The sequence below is a fragment of the Eufriesea mexicana genome, unplaced genomic scaffold (genome assembly GCF_001483705.2).
Source record: "Eufriesea mexicana isolate 0111107269 unplaced genomic scaffold, ASM148370v2 scaffold2438, whole genome shotgun sequence".
Classification (NCBI taxonomy): Eukaryota; Metazoa; Arthropoda; class Insecta; order Hymenoptera; family Apidae; genus Eufriesea; species Eufriesea mexicana.
Window position 1 is genome coordinate 1038291 of NW_016910515.1, and position 25479 is coordinate 1063769.

Genomic DNA, 25479 nt, shown 5'->3' on the forward strand with positions numbered 1-25479 from the left:
TTTGTCTTTTGTCATTCTAGGAAAGCTACAAAATCCACATCATCATTGAACAGATTAATACAGCAGCTGCATTGCTCTGCTGGTGGACGTACTAATTACCGTATTGTGAATTGTAGATGTCACTTGCTATAGCCGTAGCATGCATATTTCATTCCAGAATTACTTTGCACTTTACATTATGAATGAACAAAGTATTTCAACGACTACAAAATTATGGTGGCTGTACTGAGGACTGTTTTGCCCATTGTTAATATCAGGTGGGTCAATGGATCTGTATTTCGACATTCTAGAATTGTTATGGGATTTAAGTCTTCGTCCAAGAGATTAATCCAAAGGCTACAGTGCTCTGTAGGCGGAAGTACTAAACACCGTACTTTCATCTGTAAATAACCCTAACTATAACCGTCCTATAAACTGATTATCCTAGAATTGCTTTGGAATTTACATCCTCAGTGAAGAATGCAGTCCATCGGCTGCACTGCGGTGACTATGGCTGAACTCAGTACGGTGTAATCAGTTGTCTATATCACAGGGAAAAATGGACTTGCCTCTTTTCACTGTAGAATTGCTGCTGTATATGCATCATCACTGAATAGATTAATACAGCGGCAGCAGTGCTCTGCTGGTGAATGCACTACGTACCGCGCTGTCAGTTGGACACGTCTCTAGCCTTAACAGTACTGTACATTGATAATTCCAGTATTGGTTTCGAATTTCAAACATCAGTGAACAAAGTAGCCCAACGGCTACATTACCGCGATGATGGGTGTGCTAAGTATTGTGTTGCCAATAGTTAATATCGCTAGAGATAATAGATCTGTATTATGTCATATTAGAATTGTTATAGAACCTAATTTATCACTGAATAGATACATCCAACGGCAACACTGCTCTCTCCGTAGATGTACTAAGTGCCGTAATGTCAATTGTAGATGTCACTAGCCGTAACCGCAGTATACACGTGTTACTCTAGACTCTCTTTGGAATTAACATCATTAGTGAACAAAGTATTCCAACGGCTACATTACTGCGACTATGGCTGTATTCTGTACTGTGTCGTCAATTGTTAATTTCTCGAAGGATAATGAAACTTCGTCCTTCATTGTATAATTGCTGAAGAATGTACATCTTCGGTGATCTATTTAATATAACGGCAACAGTGCTCCGTTTCAAGATGCACTAATTACCGTAATGTGAATTCCTAATATCTCTAGATATAACCGTAGTATATATTCGTTGTTCCGGAGTTACTCCCGAATTTCCATCATAAGTGAACTAAGTAGTCGGACAGCCACAATACTGTAATGACGGCTGCACGCATTACTGTGTTGTCAATTGTTAATACCTCGAAGGATAGCGCATCTGTCTTTTTCTGCTTGGAATTGCCGTAGGACATAAATCACCATACCGTGGACATAATATTCCTAGGGCTGCTGTGTTCTGTTTGTAGATGTACTAAGTGCCGTTCAGTGATTTGCAAATAATCGTACGGCAATGGTGCACTGCTTTCAGATGTAATATCTACCCTACTGCGTATTCGAGAAATCACTAGCCATAACCGTTTTATACATAAACAATGCTAGAAATTCATTCCAATTTACATCATCAGTGAGCAAAGTGATACAACGGTTGCAGAACTATGATGATGACTGTACTCAGTACTGTGTTGTCAATGGCAAATATATCGAGGGATAATGGATCTGCCTTTTGTCATCCTAGAATTGCAATGAAAACGAAATTATCATTAATCAGGTTAACACAGAAGCCGTAGTGCTCTGCTGATGGATATACAAAGTAACAAGCTGTCAGTTGCACGTAACTCTAGCCACTAAAGCACAATGCATTGATTATTCTAGAATCGCATTGGAACTGATATTTTTAGTTCAAAATGTTACCCAACGGTCACAATACTCCGAATGTGCCTGTACTCGGTACTGTGTTGTCAGTCGATAATATCTCGAGGAATAACGGTATGCATATCTCGTTCTAGAATTGTCGTAGAATATGCATCATCAGTGACAAACTTTATCCAACGGTAAGTGTGCTATGCTTGTAGATGTACAAATTTCCGTACTATGAATTGTAAATATCACTAGCCATAACCGTAATATACATTGGTTATTCAGAGTACCCTTGGAATCTCCATTATTGGTGAACAAGGTATTCCAGCGGCTACATCACTGTCACGGAGGGTGTACTCAGTACTGTCATATAAATTCCAAATACATCGGGGGGCAGTGGATGTGTATTTTGTCATCCTAGCATTGTTATTCAACTTAAGTCATCATCGAACAGATTAATACAATGGCTAGTATTCTATACTGGTGGATGCAATAAGTACCGTACTGTCAAGTGGAAACATCTCAAGACTTAACCGTAATATACGTTGGTCATTCCAGAATTGCATTTGACCTTGCATCATAAGTGAGCAAATAATACAACGACCAAGGCACTGTGATGATGGCTGTAATCAGTTTCTTGTTGTCAGTTGTTAATACCACGAGGGAGAGTGAATGTCTATTTTGCCTTTCTAGAACTTTTACAGGATCTAAATCATACTAGCATAGATTATCCCAAGGCTATAGTGGTATATTGTTGTATGTAATATGTGAAGTACATCCAATTGGAAGGTGTCAAGTCATAACCGTAATGTACATTGATCATTCCTGAGTTGCTTTGGAACCTACATCATCACTGAAGGAAGAAGTCCAGCGACTACATTACTGTGATGATGGCTGTACTCTGTAGTATGTTGCCAATTGTTGATTTTTCGAGTGACAGCGGATATGTGTTTTGTCACTCAAGAGTTGTTATAGGATTTATACCATCATTGATCAGTTTAATCCAACGTCTACCGTGCTATATCGGTGGATGTGGTAAATACCATACTGACAATTGGGAATATCTTAGTCCACAACCGTACAATACATTGACAATTCCAGTAGAGCTTTAAAATTTACATCAACAGTGAGCAAAGATATTCAACGGCTAACACATTGTGATGACGGATGTACTCTGTACTTTGTTGACAATTGCTAATGCATCGACCGATAATGGATCTGCCTTTTGTCCTCCCAGAGTTGCTATAAAATATATATCATCATTGAACGAACTAATACATCGGCTGCAGAGCTCTGCTTGTGGATGCACTAAGTACCGTACACTCAATTGGAAATATCTCTAGCCATAGCCGTAGCATACATTGATTATTCTAAACTTGGTTTGGAACTGACCTTATCAGTGGCCAGGGTTATACAAAGGCCACGTCAATTTGGCGAGGCCAGCACGAAGTATAGTTCTGTCAATTGCTAATACCTCGAGAGACAGTGGACACGTCTTTTGTCCTTCTAGAATAGTTACAGAATGTAAATCATCATCGATCATATTATTCCAACGGCTACGGTGCTATATTGTTGGATATAATACTGCAGTCCTGTCAACTAGAAATATCTCATGCCATATCCCGGATATACATGTATCTTTCCATAATTGCTATGGAATTTGCGTCATCAGCGAACAAAGTATTCCAACGGCTACATTACTGTGATGATGGCGGCAGTCAGTACGGCGTTGTCAATTGTTAATACCCCAATGGATAATGTATCTGTCGCTTGTCGTTCTAGAATTGCTATGAAATCGAAATCATCATTGAAGGGCAGACTTCTGCAACTACATTGCTGTATTTGTGGATGTGCTGAGCACCGTACTGTCATTTGGAAGTATCCACAGCTGTAAGCGTACTATACACTGATTTTCCTAGAATTGCTTTGGAATTTGCATCATCAGTGAACAAAAGTTCCAACGACAACGGCATTGTGATGATGTCTATACTCAGTACTGTACTGTCAATCGCTTGTATCTGGGGGGATAACGGATCTGTCACTTTCCATACTAGAATTGCTATGGAATCTATAACGTCCTTCAACATATTAATCCAGCGTCTGCTTTGCACTGCTGGTGGATGTACTAATTACCGTGACATCAGTTGGAGATATCTCTAGCAGTAACCGTACTATGCATTGATTACCCTCGAATTGCAATGGAACTGGCATTATCTAAGGAAAAATTTATTCAACGTTTATAATACTGTGAAGATGGCTGTACTCAGTAATATGTTGTCAATTGCTAACATCTCGCTGGACAATGGATCTGCATATCGCATTTTGGATCTGCTGTGGAATGTAAATCTCCAGTGACAAATATATGCCAACGGTAAGAGGGCTGTGTTGGTAGATGTACTAATTACCGTACTGTGAATTGTGAATATCACGAGCCGTAACCGCAGTACACATTGGTTATTCAAGAATTGTTTTGCAATTTCCATCATCAGTGAACAAAGTAGTACAACCGCTGCATTACTACGTTGTCTATATTCAGTACTGTCATGTAAATTGCAAATACAGCGAGGGCCAGTTGATCTGTATTTTGCATTTTAGAATTGTTACGGAACTTAAGTCATCATCGAATAGATTAGTACAATGGCTAGAATTCTATATTTGTGGATGTAATAAGTACCGTACCCTCAAATAGAAATATCTGAAGACATAACCGTAATATACGTTGGTCATTCTAGAATTTCATTTGACCATGCATCAACGGTGAGCAAATAATGCAACTTCTGAGGCACTGTGATGATTGCTGTACTCATCCCTATGTTGTCAGTTGTTAACATCGCGAGGGATAATGGACCTTCATTTATCACTCTTGAACTGCTATAGAAGGTACATCATCATAGTACAGCTTAATCCAGCGACTACAGTGTAATGTTGGTGAATTAGTGGGTACCTCACATTCTATTGGAAGTATCTCAAGCCATAACCGTACTATACATTGACTATACTTGGATGGCTTTGGAAATTACAGCGTAAGTGAACAAGGTTATGCAACGTCTGCGATACTGTGTTGATGGCTTTACTCGGTGCTCTGTTGTCATTTGCTAATATCACCAGGTATAATGAATCAGCATTTCTCGTTCTGGAATTGCTGTGGTATATGAAATATCAGTGAACAGATTAATCGGATAGCAACAGTGACCTGTTGGAAGATGTACTAAATACCGTACTGTCAATTTCGAATATCACTAGCCGTAACTGCACTATACATAGGTAATTCTAGAGTAACCTTCGAAGGTACATCATTAGTGAGCAAAGTAGTCACTCGGCAAAATTACTATGAGGATGGCTGTAATCAGTACTGTGTTGTAAATTGTTGATATCTCGAGGCTTTGTGGATATGTGTTTTGCAATTCTGGAATTGTTATAGCGCTTATATCGTCATTGAACTGGTTAATCCAACGGCAACAGTGCTCCGTTGGTAGATGTACGACGTACCGTAATGTCAAATGGAAATATCTCAAGTCATAACCGTACTATACATTGATTATTCTAGAATTGCTTTGGAATTTACATCAGCAGTGAACATAGCAGTCCATTGCCTACGTTACTGTGATGGTGGTTGTACTCATTACTGTGTTGTCAATTGTTAATACCTCGAGGGCTAGTGGATGTGTATTTTGTTGTTTTAGTATTGATATGGAGTGTAACCGTTGCCGAGAGGATCAATCCACCGGCTGCAGTGATGCTTTGGCTGATTTAGTATGTATCGTACCGTCAGTTAGAAATATCTCAAGCCATAACCGTGGTATACAATGACTATTCATGAATTGCTTTGGAATTGTCATCATCAGTGAGCAAAGTGTTCCAACTTCTATCTTACTGTGATGCTGGTTGTACTCATTACTGTGTTGTCAATTATTATTGTATCGACGGACACTTGATCTGTATTTTGTTGTACTATAGTTGACATAGTAATTAAATCATCATCGGACAGACTAATCCAGCGGCTGCCGCGCCACATTGGTGGATTTGGTATGTATCGTACCCGTAACTGGAAATGTTTCATGCCAAGAACGTAATATACAATGATTATTCCGGAGCTGCTTTGGAATTTTCATTATCAGTGAACAAAGTCATTCAACGGCTACAATACTCAGTACTGTATCGTCATTCGTAGATATCACGGGGGCAATGGACCTGCATTTCTCGCCCTACAATTGCTGTGTGTTGTACACCGTCAGTTGACAAATTAATCCAACGGCAAGAGTGATCTGTCGGAAGACGTAATAAACGCCGTCCTGTCAATTGTAAGCGTCACCAAACATAGCAGCACAATGCATAGGTAATACTAGAATCTCTTTCGAATTTACATCATCAGTGAACAAAGTATTCCAACGGCTACATTACTGTGATGGTGTCTCCACTCATTACTGTGTCGTCATGGGTTAATATCTCGAGGGAGTGCGGATCTGTATTTTGTCATTCCAGATGTGCTATGGGACTTAAATCATCATTGAGCAGATTAATCAAACGGCTAAAGTTTTTTTATGGTAGATGTAGGAATCACTCCACTGCCAATTTTAAATGTGCCTAGCCATAACCGTCCTGTACACTGATAGCTCTAGAATTGCTGTTTAACATATATCATCGACGAACAAATGATCTAGCGTCCACAGCACTGTGCTGACGCGTGTACCCAGTATAGTGTTGTCGATTGTTAATACCTCGAGGGCTAATGCAACTCTTCTCTTTCATTCTAGAATTATCATAGAATCTAAAGCATCACAGAACAGATTAATGGAAAGGCTATTGTTTACTGTTGGTAAATGTACGATATACGGCGCTGACAATTACAAATATCACTAGCCATAACCGTACTATACATAGGTCTATCTGGAATTGCTTTGGAACTTACATCATCAGCGGGAAATGTAATGCAAAGGCTACAATACTGTGACTATGGATGTACTCTGTACTGTGTCGTCAGTTGCTAATATCTCGAGGGGCAATGGACCTGCACTTTTCGTTCTACAATTTCTGAGGTATAAACGTCAACAGTGAAAAGAATAACACAACGTCAACAGCGATCTGATGGTAGATGTGTTAAGCACAGTACTGTTAACTGAAATTGTTGCAAGCCATAGACGTACTATACATAGGTTATTCTTGAATTGCCCTGGAATTTATAACATCTCAGAAGAAAGAATTCCAACGGCTACATAACTGTGATGATGGCTGTACTCAGTACTGTGCTGTTAATTGGTCATATCTCTATGGATAATGGATCCACATTTTTTATTCAGGAAATGCTGCAGAATACACATCTTCCGTGAACAGATTAATACAACGGCTACACTGCTCTGACGGAGGATGTACTAAGTGCCGTACTGTCAATTGTAAATGTCCCTAGCCATAACTATACCATACATTGATTGTTCCAGAGATTCTTTGGAATTCACAATGTCACAGCACTGTTGGCGTTGAATCACTTTGTCCAATAATTATGCGAGTTCCGTAGCAATTTGAGAACAATTAACGTACGGTACGGTTATGGCTAGATCTATTTATATTTGGCAATAGGGTACTCACCACATCGACTCACCACATCCACCAGCGGAGAAGTGTAGCCGTTGGATTAATCTGTCCAATGGCGGTTTATATACTGCAGCAATTCTAGAATGAAGACAGACATAACCGTTATCCCTCGAAATATAAACAACTGAAAACACAGTAGTGAGCAGAGCAATCACCACAGTGCTGTAGACGTTGAATCATTTGTTCACTGACTATGTAATTTCAAAATAAATACTAGGATAACCTGTGTATAGTACGGTCGTGGGTAGGGACAGTTAGATTTGTCAATATGTTGCATAGTACATCCAAAGATATAGCACTATAGCCCTTGGATTAGTATGGTCAATGATGATTTAGGTTCTATAGCAATACTATAATGACAGCGAACATATCCATTATCCCTCGAGACATTAGCAATTGACAACACACTACAGAGTACAGCCATCATCAACATTATTTTAGCTGTTGAATGACTTTGTCCACTGATGATGCAAGATTCAACGTAGTTCCAGAAAAGCTTGTGTATAGTGCAGTTACGGTTAGTGACATTTATAACTGACAGTACTGTACACACTACTTCAACCAACAGAGCATTGTTTCCCTTGGATTAATCGGTTCACTGCAGATGTATATCATGCTCGAGTTCTAGAACGGGAAATGCAGATCCATCATCCCTCGAGATATTTAAAATTGAGAAAGCAATACTGGGTACGGCCATCAACACGGTATTGTCGCCGTGGAGATATTTTGCTCACTGATGATGCATGTTCCAAAGTATTTCTAGAATAATCAATATATACAGTACAGTTACTGCTAGTAATATTTACAGCTGACAGCACCGTACTTGGTACATCCGCCAGCAGAGCTCTCCAGGCGTTTGATTAATCGGATCAAGTATGATTAAATTCTATGGCCATTCTGGAATGCCAAAAGCCGGATCCATTATCCATCGAGATGTTTACAATTGCAAACACTCTACTGGGTGAGGCCATCATCACAGTGCTGTTGATGTTGAATTACTATGCATACTTGTGGTGTATAATCCAAGAGAGGTCTAGAAAGATCATGTTATAGTACGGCTATGGCTAGAGTCCTTCACAGCCGACAGTACGGTACTCAGTACATCCACCAAAAGTGCACTGTAGCCGATGGAAAATTCCGTTATGTGACGATTTAGATATTATAGGAATCCTAGGCGACAAAATAATGATCCATTATATCTCGACGCATTAACAATTGACATAGCAGAACTGAGTACAGCCATGATCACAGTAATGTAGCCGAAGTATTACTTTGTGTACTGATGATGTATGTTCCAACGTAGTTCTAAAGTAACGTATGCATAGTAAGGTTATGGTTAGTGACATTTACAATTGACAGCATGGCACATAGTACCTCTACCTGCAGAGCATCTTTGCCGTCGTATAAGTGTGTCCACTGATATTTTATATTCTCCAGCAGTTCTAGAATGAGAAATGAAGATACATTATACTTTGAGATATTAACAATTGGCGACATAGTATAGAGTAGAGTCGTAATCACAGTCCAGTTGTCGTTGGATCATTTGTTCACTAACGGTGTACATTCCAAGGCAATTTTAGAACAATCAGTGTATACCTTTCTATGCCAAGAGATATTTACAATTCACACTACTGTACTAATTACATCTACCAACAGAGCACTGTTGCCGTTGTGCTTATCTGAACACTGATGACCTATATCCTGCAGCAATTCTAGAATCGAAAATTCAGGTACGTTGTACCAGCGAGATATTGACAATTGACACTACAGTTCTCTGTAGTGTCATGATCACAGTGCTGTTCACGTTGGACCAATCGTCCATTGATGACGATAATTCCATAGCAATTCTGGAATAATCAACGTCTAGTACGGGTATGGCTAGAGGTATTTACACTTGGCAGTACGGTACAAAGTACATTCACCAGCACAGAACCGTACCGGTTGGTTTAATCTGTTCACTGATGATGTACATTCTGCTGCAATTCTAGAATGAAGAAAACTCATCCATTATCACTCGGGATATTAGCTATTGACAAAAGAGTAAAAAGTGCATTAATCATTACGGTACTGTTGCAGTTGGATTAACTAGTTCATTGACAATTTAATTTCCCAAGCCATTCCAGAGTGATCAATGTACAGGTCGGTTATGGAATAATATGTTCATTGATGATTTAAATTCCGAAGTAATTCCAGAATAATCATTGCACATTACGTTTATTTCTAGCGATGGTTGCTATTGGCAGTACGGTACTAAGAACATCAATCAAACGAGCACTATTGATGTTCGATTGGTCTGTCCACTGATGACTTGTATCCTAGAGTAATACTAGAATGAAAAATGCGTTTCCATAATACCTCGAGATATTAACATATGACAACACAGTATTGAGTGCAAGCACCATGACAGAATTGTATCCGTTGCATTACATAAATCTTCCAAAATAATTCTAGAATAATCTGTGTATACTGCGGTTGCGGTTAGAGATATTTATAGCTGACAATGCAGTACTTCGTACGTCTATTAACCGAGCACAGTACTCGTAGCACAAATCAGTTCAAAGACGATCAAAATACTATAACAATTCTAGAATGACAAAATATAGATGCATAGTCCCTCGTGGTATTAATAACTTGAATTACAGTACTGAGCAGAGTCGTCACCACATTAATGTAGCCGTTGTACTTCTTCCTTCACTGATGACCTATGTTCCAAAGCAACTCTAGAATAATCAATGCATAGCGTGGTTATAGCAAGAGATATCTATAATTGACAGTACGATACCTATTATGCCTACAAACAGAGCAGTGTAGCCGTTGGATTAGTCTGTTCAATGATGATTTAGGTACTATAGAAATTCTGGTATGACAGCGGACATATCCATCATAACTCGAATAATTAGGAATTGGTAACACAGTACAGAGTACAGCCATTATCACAGTTTTGCTGCTGACGGATTACTTTGTTCACTGATGATATAAATTCTATAGAATTTGTAGAATGACAAGCCACAGATCCATTATCCCTCGATACAATATGAACTGACGTTGCAGTCCAGAGTACAGCCATCATCACAGTACCGTAGCCGTTGAATTGCTTTGTTCACTGATGACGTGTATTGCAAAGAAATTCTAGAACCACCTATGTATAGAGTGGTTATTCCTAGTGATATTTACAGTTGGCAGTGCGGTGCTTATTGCGCCAACCAACAGAGCAATGTAGCTGTTGCATTAATCTGTCCCCTGATGATTTATGTTCAGCAGCAATTCGAGAATGTATAAAGACAGATCCATTATCTCTCGAGTTATAAACAATTGGCAACACTGTAATGAGTGCACTCACCATCACGGTGCTATAGACGCTGGACCATTTTTTCACAGATCATATATGTTCCAAAGTAATTCCAGAATAATCTGTGTATAGTGATGTTGCGTCTTGCGTTATTTACATTTGACAGTAATGTACACAATACATACACAAATAGAGCATTGTTGCCGCTGGATTAACATGTTCAGTGATGATTCTTATTCTATAACGATTATAGAACGTCAAAATACAGGTACATTATCCTCCAAGATATTAACAATCGACATCAAAAAGCTGAGTAGAACCATCATCACTGTGCTGCTGCCGTTGGATTACTTTGTTCACTGATGGTATAAATTCTATAGAATTTCTAGAATGAAAATTCACAGATGCATCATCCCTCGTTATGTTATGAATTGACATCACAGTGCAGAGTACAGCCGTCATCACAGTATCTTAGCCGTTGCATTGCTTTGCTCACTAATGACTTATATTGTAAGGAAATTCTAGAATGAACTGTGTATAGAATGTTTACTGCTGGTGACATCTTCTATTGACTGTGCGGTGCTTAGTGCATCTACCAACAGAGGACAGTTTCCGTTGGAGTAATCTGTTCTCCAATGATTTGCATTCTGCAGCAGTTCTAGAAAGAAAGAAGACAGGTTCGCTATCCCTCGAGATATAAACGATTGACAACACTGTAATGAGTACACTCATCATCACAGTGCTATAGACGATGGATCATTTGTTCGCTGATGATGAAAACTCCAAAGCAATTCTAGAGTAATCAGTGTACAGTACGCTTATGTATAAGTATATTTACTACTGACACTACCCTACTTAGTACATCAACCAACAGGGCATTCTGGCTGATGGATTAAAGTGTTAAGTGGTAATTTTGAACGCGTAGCAATTCCAGAATGACAAAACACAGACCAATTAACCCGCGCGATGTTAACAATTGACAACTCTACACTTACTGGGGCCATCACCGAGGAACTACTGCCGTTGGATTACTTCGTTCACTAATGATTTATATTCCATAGAATTTCTGGGATGAGAAAGCACAGATCCATTATCCCACGACATATTATCAATTGACAATACATGATTGATTAAGGCTTCATCACAGTACCGTTACAGTTCAATTACTATGCTCACATATGACTTAAGTAGCAAAGAAGTTCCAGAATGGTATTTGTACAGAATGGTCATTGCCAGTGATATATACAATTGACATTGCTGTGCGTAGTGCATCTGCCAAGAGTACGCTGTTGCCGTTGGATCAACCTGTGTTCTGATTACTTATATTCTGAAGCAATTCGAGGATGAAAAAGCACATATCCATTATCCCGCGAGATATAAACGATTGAAATCACATACTGAGTACAGTCATCATCACAGTACAGCATCCGTTGGATTACATTGCTCACCGACGGTTTACGTTCTTTAGCAATTCTAGAAGGATAATGCACAGATCCATTATCCCCGATACATTAACAATTGAGGACACAGTACTAAGTACAGCCATCATCACAGCACTGTAGCCGTCGGAATAATTTGCTCACTGATAATGTAAATTCCTAAGCACTTCTGTAACAATGGGTATATAGTACTGTTATGTTCAGGGATATTTTCATTTGACAGTACGGTACTTGGTACATACAGCAATAGGGCACTCCCGCCGTTGGATTAACTTTGTCAATCATGACTCTGATTCTATAGAAATTATAGAACGACAAAGTGCAAATCCATTATCCCTCGAGGTATTAACAATTGACAACACAATGCTGAGTTCAGCCATAATCACTGTGCTATAGAAGATAGATCACTTGTCCACTGATGATGAAAACCCCAAAGCAACTATAGAATAAGCAATGTACACTACGATTATGGTTAGAGATATATACAATTGGCAGTACGGTATTTCCTACATCCAACAACAGAAAGAATTAATCTGCCCAATTATGATTCAGATTGCGTAACAAAGCTAGAATCACAAAACTCGTTTCCATTATTCCACGAGATATTAACCATTAACAGCACAGGGCTCAGGACAGCCATCATCATAGAATTGTAGGCGTTGAAATACTATGCCACTAGTGATGCAATTTCCAAAGCTGTTCTAGAATAATCAGTGTGTAGTACGGTGATAGCTGGGAATACTCACAATTGACAGTACGCTACAAAGTGCATCCACCAACAGAGCATTGTAGCCGTTAGATTAGTCTGTTCAGTGATCACTTTGACTCCGTTGCTACCCTGGAGTGACAAAATAAATGTCCATTATCCCTCGAGACATTAACAATTGAAAACACGGGTCAGATTTCTGTCATCATCACAGTACTGTAGCCGTTTGCCTACCTTGTTCACTGATGATGCATACTCCAAAGCAATTCTGCAATAATCAATGAACAGTACGGCCATGGCTATTCATATTACCAATTGAGGGTACAGTGCTTAGGATATCCACCAGCAGAGCACTGTAGTAGTTGGATTATTCTGTTCATCGATCACATAAGTTGTATCGCAAGTCTAGAATGACAAAATACAGGTCCGTTATCCCTTGAGATATTAACAAGTAACAACAAAATACTTAGTACAGCCGTCATCACTGTACCGCAGCTGTTGGACTACTGTGTTCACTGATGATGTAAATTTCAAAGTTATTCTAGAATAAACAATGTATATTACGTTCACGACTAGGGGAATTTACATTTGACAGTTCGTTACTTTGTACATCCACCGGCAGAGTATTGTAGCCGCTTGTTCAGTGACGACTTAGATTTTATAGTAATTCTAGTGTGACAGCGATCTTGGACATTGTTCCTCGAGAAATTCGCAATTGGCAGCAAAGTACTGAGTACAGACATCGTGGCATTACTTTGGTCACTGGATATGTTTGTCCATCGATGACAGAAATAGCACAGCAATTCTAGAATAATCTGTGTATAGTACTGTTGTGGCTAAGGATATATACAACTGACAGAACGATCCCTATTATATACACCAACCGAGCACAGTAGCCGTTGGATTAATCTGTTTTCTGCTGTTATGTACCCTCCAGCTTTCTAGAAGGAGAAATGAAGATTCATTATCCCTCGACATATTAACAACTGGCAACACAGTCCTGAGTACAGCCATCATCACATTATTTTAGACGTTGAATTACTTTGTCTACTGACAATGCAAGTTCCAAAGCATTCCTGGAATAAACAATGTACAGTACGGTTATGTCTAGTGAAACTTACAATTGACTGTACGGTACCTATTACATCTACCTACTGTGTGCTTTTGCTTGCTGTGTGCTAGAATGGCCTACGTATAGAACGGTTATGTCCAGTGATATTTACAATTGACAGTACAGTGGTTATTACATCCACCAACAATGCACTGTAGCCTTTGGATTAATCTGTTCGATGATGATTTAGATTCTATAGCAAGTCTATAATGAGAAAACGCATGTCCATTATCATTCGAGATATTAACAAATGGCCACACTATACTGAGTACAAGCATGTTCGCTGTACAGCAGCGGTTTGATTATGCTTTTCACTGATGATATATGTTCTACAGCAGTTCTATAGTGAGAGATGCAGATCCTTTATCGCTGGAGAAATTAGCAATTGACAACACGGTAGTTAGTGCAGCCATCAGCACAGTACGGTTGCCGTTGAATTAGTTTACCCATCCATGATGAGAATAGCATATCAATTGTAGGATTACCATTGTATTGATCGGATACGGCAAGGGTTATGTACAAACGATAGTACGTTTCCTAGTACATCAATCCAAAGAGCACTGTAGACGTTGGATTAATTTGTTGTGTGATGATATAGATATAATAACAATTCTAGAATGACAAAGCACATATCCATTATCAGTCGAGATACTAACAACTGAGGACACAGTACTGAGTACAGCTATTATCACAGTGATGTAGCAGTTGGACTACTCTATCCACTGACGATGAAATTTGCAAAGAAGTTCTAGAATAACCTTTGTATGCAACGATTATAGCTAGGGATATTTACAATTGACAGTACGGTGCATAGTATATGAAGCAACAGAGGGCACTGCCACTGATGGAGTAATCTGTTCAATGGCGATTACGGTTATATAACACTTCTAGAATTGCAAAACACATTTCCACTGTCCCTCGAGATATTAACGATTAAAAACAGAGTTCTGAGTACAACACTCGTCAGAGTATTGTAGCCGTTGAATTACACTGTTCGCCGGTGATGCAGGTCCCAAAGCCGTTCCAGAATAAAGATGCATAGTACGGTTATTGCTAGAAACATTTACAATTGACGGTTGGGTACATAGTGCATCCACAAGCAGAGCACAACAACCCCCGTCTTATTCTGTTCAACGATGATTTAGATTCTATAGCAATCCTAGAATGACAGCAGGCATATATATTGTCCCTCGAGATATTAGCAATTGCCATCACAGTACAGAGTATAGCCACCTTCACAATTGTGTAGCCGTTGGAATTATTTGTTCACTGATGACTTATATTAAGCAGCAGTTCGATAATGATCAATGTACGGGTCAGTTATGGCTAGACACGTTTGCAATTGACAGTACGGCAATTAGTGAGTCCACCAAGAGAGCAATCTAGCTGTCAGATTAATCTGTTCACTGATGATATTAATTCTACAGCAGTTCTGGAATGATGAAAGTACGAATCAGTTATAGCCAGAGATATTAACAATTCGCAATACACTTCCGAGTATAGCAATCAAAAAGATCCAACAGCAATTTTATTAACTTATTTTATGATCATCTCTATTATATTGCTAATCTTTAACGATCCATGGATAGATAAATTATCGCTTTGGATATAGACATTTGAACGTGCAATATTGAGTGTGGCCGTCTATGTAATGCGATATTCATTTGATTAATCTTTTCGCTGATAATATAAGTTCTACGGCAATTCTAGAATGAGCAATGTGTAGATCAAATTTAACTACAGATATTGACAATTGGCAATACAGTACCGAGCGTAGCAATCTACATAGTACTATAGCCATAGTATTAATCCGTCACTGAAGTTTTAACCTCTACAGCATTTCTATAATGATCAAGGATTCAATCGGGAATATCTGGAGATACGATAATTTCAAAATACACTTCTGTGTATGGCAATTAACACCGTGCTACAACCAATGTATTAATCATTCCTCTGATCCTGTATTTTCTATCGCAATTCTATAATTATCAATGTATTGATCAATTTTCGATAGAGATATTGACAAGCGAAAATACAGTAATGAGCATACCCATCCACAGATTACTATTGTCACTTGATTAGACAATTCACTGGTTACCCAACCTCTACAGCAATACCTGGCTGTTCTACATAATTCTACAATCATTATACAGTTGCTGAAGAAATAAAATGATCAGGGAACGGAATAACGCATTGGCTATAGCATTGCGTAAATGGCTGCACTCAGTACTGTATTGTCATTTGTCAATACCACTACAGATGCATTATGTATCCGTTGATCATTCTAGAATTGCTATATAGTTTAAATCATCAGTGTATAGGTAAACCCAACGGCTACGGTGACCTCATGGTTGATGTACAATGTAAAGCTCTGCCGATTATATATATCTCTATTCGTAACCGTACTATACATTGGTTACTCTAGCATTGCTGTGTGACTCACATCATCAGCGAACAAATTAGTCCATGAGCTACAGTGCCCAGTTGATGCATGTAATAAGTAACTTTATGACAATTTTAAATATCCCTAGACAATACATTTCTTTGTATTCATAATCCTAGAATTGCTTGGGAAATTATATCATCATTAAGCAAGCTAATCCCACGGCTACAGTACTGTGACAATGGTTGTACTTAGTACTGCGTTATTAACCGTTAAGGTTTCGAGCGATTATGGATGTGCATTTTGTCTCTCTAGATTTGCTATAAAACATAAATCTTCATTGAACAGATTAATCCAACGGCTACAGTGCTATGTTGATTGTATTGGTAAGTACCGTACTGTCAATCCTATATATCTCTACACATAACCGTACTACACATTGATTATTCTGGAATTTCTTTGCGACTTGCATTTCCGGTTAACGGAGGAGCTCAACGGCTGCAATGTCTCGTGGAACAATTGATCTGCGTTTTGCCATTCTAGAGTTGCTACAAGATCAAAGTCATAATTGAACGAATTAATGCACTGGCTACAGTGCTATGAAGGTGAAATCATTAAGTACCGTATTTTCAATTATAAATATCTAGAGCCATAACCTTATTATACAATCATTATCTTGCAATTGCTTTGGGACTTACATCGTCAGTGAACAAACAATCCATCGTCTATGGCACAGTGGTTATTGCTGTATTCAATAGTCTTGACAATTGTTTATATATCAAGGGATAATGGATCCATCTCTTTTCTTTGTAGAGCTGCTGCAGTGGATGAATAATCAGAGTACAGAATAATACATCGGCAACAGTTGTCTATTGGAAGAAGCACCAGGCACCGCTCTGTCAAGTGTGTATGTCACAGTCCATAACCATTCCATGCATAGGTTATTCTAGAATTGCTCTGCAATTTACGTCATCAGTGTGCAGAGTAATCCAAAGGCTACGGTGCTGTGATAATGGCTGTACTCAGTCCTCTGCCATCAATTCAAGATGTATCGATGGATAAAGTACCTCTGCCGTGTCATTCGAGAAGTTCCATTGAAATTATACCACCAGTGAGTAAAATAATCGAACGGCAGCGGTACTGTTATGATGGCTGTACTCAGCATTGCGTGGTCAATTATTGATACCTCGAGGGACAATGGATATGTATAATTCATTCCAGAATTGCTGTACAACTAAAATGGTCACAGAACAGATTAATCCAACCGCTACAGTGCTCTGTTGAGTGATGTAATAGGAAGTGTACTGTCAATTGTAACTATCCATAGCTATAACCGTACTATACAATCATTATTCTTCAATTGCTTTGGAATTTACATCGTCAAAGGACAAATGATCCATCGTTTATAGCACAGTGGTTATGGCTGTACTCATTACAGTGTTGTCAACTGCTTATATATAGAGGTATAATGGATCTGTCCTTTTCCCTTTGAGAGCTGCTGCAGAATATGTATCATCAGAGATCAGATTAATCCAACGGCACCTGTTTTCTAACGGTAGATGCACTATGCACCGCGCAGTCAATTGTAAATATGACTAGCATTAACCACTCAATGCATAGGTTATTCTAGAATTTCTTTGCAGTTTACGTCATCAGTGAGAAAAGCATTCCAGCAGCTAAGGTACTGTGATGATGGCGGTACACAGTACCGTGTCGTTGATTCATAATATATCGAGGTATAATGGGTCTGTGCATTTTCATTCAAGAAGTTCTATAGAATTTATATCACCAGTGCACAAAGTAATCCAACAGCAGCAGTACAGTTCTGATGGCTGTACTCTGTACTGCTTTGTCAATTGTTATGTCTCGGGGGATACTGAGTATGCATTAATCATTCTAGATTGGTCGTTCAGTCAAAATGGTCACTGAACAAATTAATCCAGCGACTGCAATGCTCTTCTCGTCGATGTACTACGTAGCGTACTGTCAATTGTAAATATCCCTAGTCATATCCGTACTATACACTGATTAGTCTAGGAATGCATTGGAAATTACATAATCAGTGAACAAAGTAGTGCAACGTATACAGTGCTGGTATGATGGCTGTAGTCAGTAATGTGTTTTCAATTGTCTACAACTCGAAGCATAATGGATTTCTCTTTTCTCTTTCTCGAATTGCTGAATAACATATATCATCAGAGAACAGATTAATACAAGGGCAACAGTGCTCTCTTGGCAGATGCTCTAAGCACCACGCAGCCAATCTTCAATATCACCAGCAATAACCATTCCATACGTAGGTTATTCTAGAATTTTTGCGCAATTTACGTCATCAGTGAGGAAAGTAATCCAACGGCTACGGTACTGTGACGATGGATGTACTCAGTATTATGTCGTCAAGTCATAATACATCGAGGGATAATGGATATGTGAATTGTCACCCTAGGAGTTCTATAGAATTTATACCATCAGTGAACAAAGCATTCAAACAGCGGCAGTACAGTTATGAAGGCTGTACTCAGTTCTGTGCTGTCAATTGTTGATGTCTCGAGGGATAATGTATATGTACTGGTGAATCTAGAATTGCCGTACAGTCAAAGTGATCCCTGAACAAATTAATCCAACGGCTACAATGCTCTGTTGGGAGACGTAATATGTAGCGTACTGTCAATTGCAAATATCCCTAGATATGACCGTACTATACACCGGTTATACTAGAATTGCTTTGGAACTTACATGATCTGTGAGCAAAGTAGCCCAACGGCTACTGTGATGGGACGATGGCTGCACACGTTTACGTGTTTTCAATTGTTAATGGCACGAGGCATATGGATCTGTCTTTTTTCATTCCCGAATTGCTGCAGAATATAAATCATCAGAGGGCAGATTAATACAACGGCAACAGTGCTCTCTTTGTGTATGCCCTATGCAACGCACTGTCAATTGTAAATGACACTGGCAATAACCATTCCATACATAGGTTATTCTAAAATTTCTTTGCATCCCACTTCCTCAGCGTGCAAAGTAATACAACGGCTACGGTACTGTGATGGTGGCTGGACTCAGTGCTGTGTCGTCAATTCATTATGTATCGAGGGTTAATGGATCATTCCTTTGACATACTTGAAGTGCTATAGAATTTAAATCGTCAGTGAACAAAGTAATCCAATGGGAGCAGTACAGTGATGGTGAGTCTAATAACTATTGTGTTGCAAATGCTAATATCTCGAGGTATAATGGATCTTTACTTTGTCATTATAGATTTGTTGTAGAATCTAAATCATCACTGAACAGATTAATCCAACCGCTAAAGTGCCTTGATGTTGGACGCGGAAGCACCATAATGTCGATTGTAAATATCCTTAGACATAACATGACTATACACAAATTACTCTAGATTTGCTGTGTAACTTACATAATCAGTGAGAAATGTGGACCAACGGCTGCAGTACTGTGATGATGGCTGTACTCAGTACTTGGTTGTCAGTTGTCAAAATCTCTCAGGATTAAGGATCTGTCCTTCATCATTCCAGGATTGCTATAGAATCTGACTCATCACTGAGCAGGTTAATCCAAAGAATACACTGCTCTGCATGTGAGTGTATGAAGCACCCTACTGTCAATTGTAAATATCTATAGCCATAATAGTACCACAGGTTATTCTAGGGTTATCTTGTACCATACAACGTCTGTTAACGATGTAATCCAGCAGCTAGAGTACTGTCATTATAGCTGTACTCCGTACTACATTGTCAAATGATAATATCTCAAGGTTTAATGGCTCTATACTTCTCGTTCTATATTGCTGCAGGGTTTACATCATCAGTGGACAGATTAATCCAACAGAAACTTACATACGTTGGTAGATGCCAAAAGTACCGTGCCCGCAATTGTAAATAACACTAGCGATAACCGTACTATACATAGGTTATTCTAGAATTTGTTTGGAATTTACGTCGCCTGTGACCAAAGTAGTCGAGTGGCTCCTTCACTGTGATCATGGCTGCAATTAGTCCCGTGTTGTCAATTGTTAGTACCTCGAGGGACAGTGGTTCCGTACTTTATCGTTCTAGAATTGCTATAGAATCAAAATAATCATTGAACATACTAATCCAACAGTTACAATGCTCTTCTGGTGGATGTAGTAAGCATCTAACTGTCAATTGTAAATATCCCTGGTTATAATCGTAACATATAGTGATTATTCTAGAATTGCGGTGGAATTTACATCATTAGGGTTCAAACGATGCAACGTGTGGTGCACCGATATGATTGCAGTGCTCAGTACAACACTGTCTATTCTTAATATATCGAGCGGTAATGGACATGTATTTGGTCATACTAGAGCTGTTATCAAATCTAAGTCATCGGCGAACAGTCTAATCCAACGGCAACAGTGCAATGTCGGTACATACTCTATGTAACGAACTCTCAATTGTAAATAACACTAGACGCAGCCGTTGCATACACAGGTTATTCTATAATTACTTTGGAATTAACGTCATCAGCGAACAAAGCAGTCCAACTGCTACTGTGCTGTGAGAATGGCCGCACTCAGTACTCTGTTGTCAATCTTTAATGTCTCGAGGTGTAATAGATATGTATTTGTCATCCCAGAATGGCTGAAGATGCTAAGTGACCACTGAACATATTATTCCGGCTGCTACAATGCGATATTGGTGGATGTACTAAGAATGGTACTGTCAAATGAAGATATCCACAGCTATAAACGTACTATACAATGGTTAATCTAGAATTGCTTTGGAACATACTTCTTCAGTGGACTAACTATCCAAAGGCAACTGTACTGTGATGAAGGCTGTACTCAGTAGTACTTTGTTAATTGCTAATATCTTCGGGGATAATGGACACGTCTTTTGTAGTTCTAGATTTGTTATAGAATTTAAGCCATCACTGGCCAGACTAGTCAAACGGCTGCAGTGCCCTTTTGATGACAACACTCAGTACTCCATTGATATTTGTGAACGTCTCCAGCGACAATTGCTCAGCCCATTGATGATTCTATAATTGCAGATTAAATAAGATGACCTGCGAACATATTAATGCAACAGCTATGGTAATGTGTTGAATACTGCACGCAGTGCTGCATCTTCAAGTGTAAATATCTCCTGCGAAAATTAACCTCTCCATTGACCATTCTAGAGTTGGTGTAGATATGCGATGATCGGCGAATAGGACGACAAAATGGACTTCGAACTGTTACGTTGCTATGATCTGTGCTGCATTTTCAATTGTCAACGCCCGTTGCGAAAATTGATCTGTCCAGTGGTAAAACTAGAATAGCAATGAAAGCTTGATGTTATCATAATAGGTTGATACAATGGCTGCAGTGTTGTTTTGCTGGATATACTCAGCACTGTACTGCCAACTATTAACACCTCCAGCTAGAACAGGTTACACTTTGACCATTCTAGAATTGCTACAGAATTTCTATCATCAGCGAACAGAATAGTCCAACGACTACAATGCTCAGTTGGTGGCTGCATTATATACCGTATTGTCAGCTGCTGATATCTCTGGCCGTAACTTTACTATGCATTGATTGTTCTAGAGTTACTGTGGAATAAAGTCATCAGTGAACAAATTACTCGAACGGCTACAGTGATGTGATGATGGCTGTACTAGTTACTGTAATGTCAGCTGTTAATGTCTCGAGCGTTAATGGATCTGTCCTTTGTCACGCTAGAGTTGCTAAAGTACTTCAGCCATCATTGGACAAATTATCCAACGACTACAATACTCTGTTGGTGGGAGTACTAAGTACCGTACTGCCAATTGTAAATATCTCCAGGCGTAACTAATCTATACGGTGATTATTCTAGATTTGCTGTGGAATTGAAATCATCAGTGAACAAATTAATCCAATAGCAACAGTACTGTGATGTTGGCTGTACTCAGTACTGGCTGTCAATTACAATATCCCGAGCCATAGTATATGTTTTCATATTCTAGTGCTGCTATGGAATTTTTATCATCACTGAATAGATTAATCCAAAGGCAACAGGGCTCTGCTGCTATATGAACTGAGTACCATACAGTGGATTGTAAATGTCTCTCGGCGTAACTGTAGCATGCATTGATGGTTCTAGACTTCCTGTGGAATATAACTCAGCAATGAACAGCTTATCCCAACGACTGCAGTACTGTAGTAATGGCTGTATTCAGTACAGTTTTGTCAGTTGTTAATATGTCGAGCGATAATAGATCTGACTTTTGAAAGTCTAGAAATGCTACAATCTGTACTGCATTGTATTTTATCAGTGAATCTAGGGACACTTTGTCCAGCCACTTGCCACCCCGGAATTGCTGTGGAAATTAGATAGTCAGTGACTAGATTAATACAATGGATATAGAACTCTGTGGACTACTACACCAAGTACTGCATTATCAGCTGTCGATATCTGGAGCGATTATTGATCTATCCATTAATCATACTAGAATTGCTATAAAATATGAGCCATCAGTGAATAGGTTAATCCAACGCCTGCAGTACTATGTTGATGACTGAACGCAGTAGTATATGGTCATGTATTATTATCTCTAACCACAATTCGTCCATTTACTAATCATTCTTCATTGCTATGTTGGGCAGCTAATCATTGGATACATTAGCCTTGTGGCTATAGAAGAGTATAGATGGTTACCCTTAATAATGTATTGTAAATTGTTAATACCTTAAGCGATAATTGATATGTCTTTTGTCATTCTGGAAATGCAATTCACAATAAATCATCAGTGAAGAATTTATTCCAATGGCTACATTTCCGCCTTGATACTCGGTACCCAGTTGTAGATTGAAAATATCTGTGGCGATAATTGATCTGTCCATTCACAATTCTAGAATCTCTGCAGAAATTGGATGATCTGTGGACAGAATTATCCAATGTATATAGCACGATGTAGACGACTATACTCAGTACTGCGTTAGCAATTGTGCATATATATGAAGCAATAATAGATGTATGGATTGATCATTAGAGGATACTATGCAACCTAGATCATCAGCGAATTGATTATTCCGCTGGTTATATTACTGTGTAGATGGTTACACTCAGTACGGCGTTGACATTTATCAATGTCTCCAGCAACAATTTATATATCCATTGATAATTCTTGAGCTGCTTTAGAGCTGCTTCAGTAAATTATTGTCAATTGTTAGTATCTCCGACAATAATTCATATATACATTGGTCACTACTGAATAGCTATAGAATATGAGTGGTCAGTCTATAGATTAAACCAATTTTTATAGAATTGCCTATATGCGTATACTCATTATATTATAGTCAGCTCTTAATGTCTCCTGCAATAACTTTCGTATCCATTGCTCATTTTGGAATTGCCGTAGAACTTACATGAGCAGCGAATGGTTTAACGCACATGATATTTTACTGCGTCGATGTACATGGTGCTCTGTATATGTATAAGCTGGTTACTGTAATGTCATTTCTTAATATCTATGGCGACAATTGTTATTCCTATTGATCATTCTGGGATTGCTACGGAAAGCGGATGTTCAGTTTATTGATAAATACAAGTGCTACAGATCTGTTTAGAGGTACAGACTCAGTCATGTACTGTCAGATGTTAATAGCTCTAGCGATAATTGACCTATACATTGACAATTCTAGGATTGCTGTAGAATTTACGGCGGATAATTTATACCAACGGCTATGGTAATAAATTCATGTCTGTACACAGTACTATATCTCCAGTAATTTCTCTAGAGGAATAAAATGATCAGTATATAGATTAACTCAATCGATCTGGTACTGTATGGGTCGCAGAACTCGGCACGGTATAGTTAATCGTTAATATCTCTAGAGACAATCAATGTATCCTTTGATCTCCCTAGTATTGCTATAGAATTTATAGGATCAATGAATAGATTAATCCATTGGCTATAATTCATGGCAGGTGGCAATGCTCAGCACTGTATTTTCAATTGTCAACATCTCTGGCGATAATTAACCCACACATTTATCTTTCTGGAAATGCCACAGCATTTTTATGGTCAGTATGGTCAGTCAATAGCTTATAAGAATGGGTATAGTACTGCCTTTGTGGCTATACTCTGCACTGTATTTAAAATTGGAAAAAGTAATAAATCTGTCCATTCATCGCTATTCAATTGCCTTAGAAATTTTATGACAACTGAAAAGATTTATTCAATGGCTACGGTATTGTAATTGTGACCATAATCAGCAATGTACGGTCAATTGTTAATATCTCCAGCGATAATTGATCTCTCTATAGGTCACTTTTTAACTACTATGCAATTTACATCATCAGCAAAGACTTTATGCCACCTTATGCCATTAAATACTGGACCATGCTCTTGGTTATACTGAGTACTGTATTTTCAACTGTTAGCACCTCAAGCGATAATATATGTCTCTACTGATCATTTTAAAATTGCTATATATAAACAGGACGATCACTAAGTAGGTTGACCCAGTGGATGTAGTAATGTTTTGATGGCTGTACTCAGTACTTTGTAGCTTACTGTTAATATTTCTAACGACAATTCATCTCTCTTTTGTTCTATCCTGAATTCCTGTAGAAATTACATGATACAATGGATATAGTAATGTGTACATGGCTATAGTCTGTAGTGTATTTTTGATTGTTACTTTCTATAGACATAATTGCTCACCCATTTATGATCGTAGGATTGCTATGACATTAAACTGATCCTTCAATAGATTCATGCAATGGCTATAGAATTCCGTAGAGGGCTATGCTCAGTGCCGTATTCTTGATTGTGATTTTCTCTAGAAATGAATGAACCACAAATTAGTCAATCTATAATACATATAGAATTTACATGAGGAGTGAATACATTAATGCAATGATTATAGTACTGTGTGGGTGCCTAAACTCAGTACTGCTGCGTTAGTTGCCTATATCTTCAGCGATAACTAACCTATCTGTCAGTCATCCTAGAACTGCCATAGAATTTAATGGTCAGTGAATAGATCAAACATATTGCTTCCGTGCAACGCCGATTGCTGTACCCAGTAATCTATTGTTAATTGCGAATATCTCCAGCGATAATTGATCTACACGTTGATGATGCTAGGATTCCCATAGGAGCTACA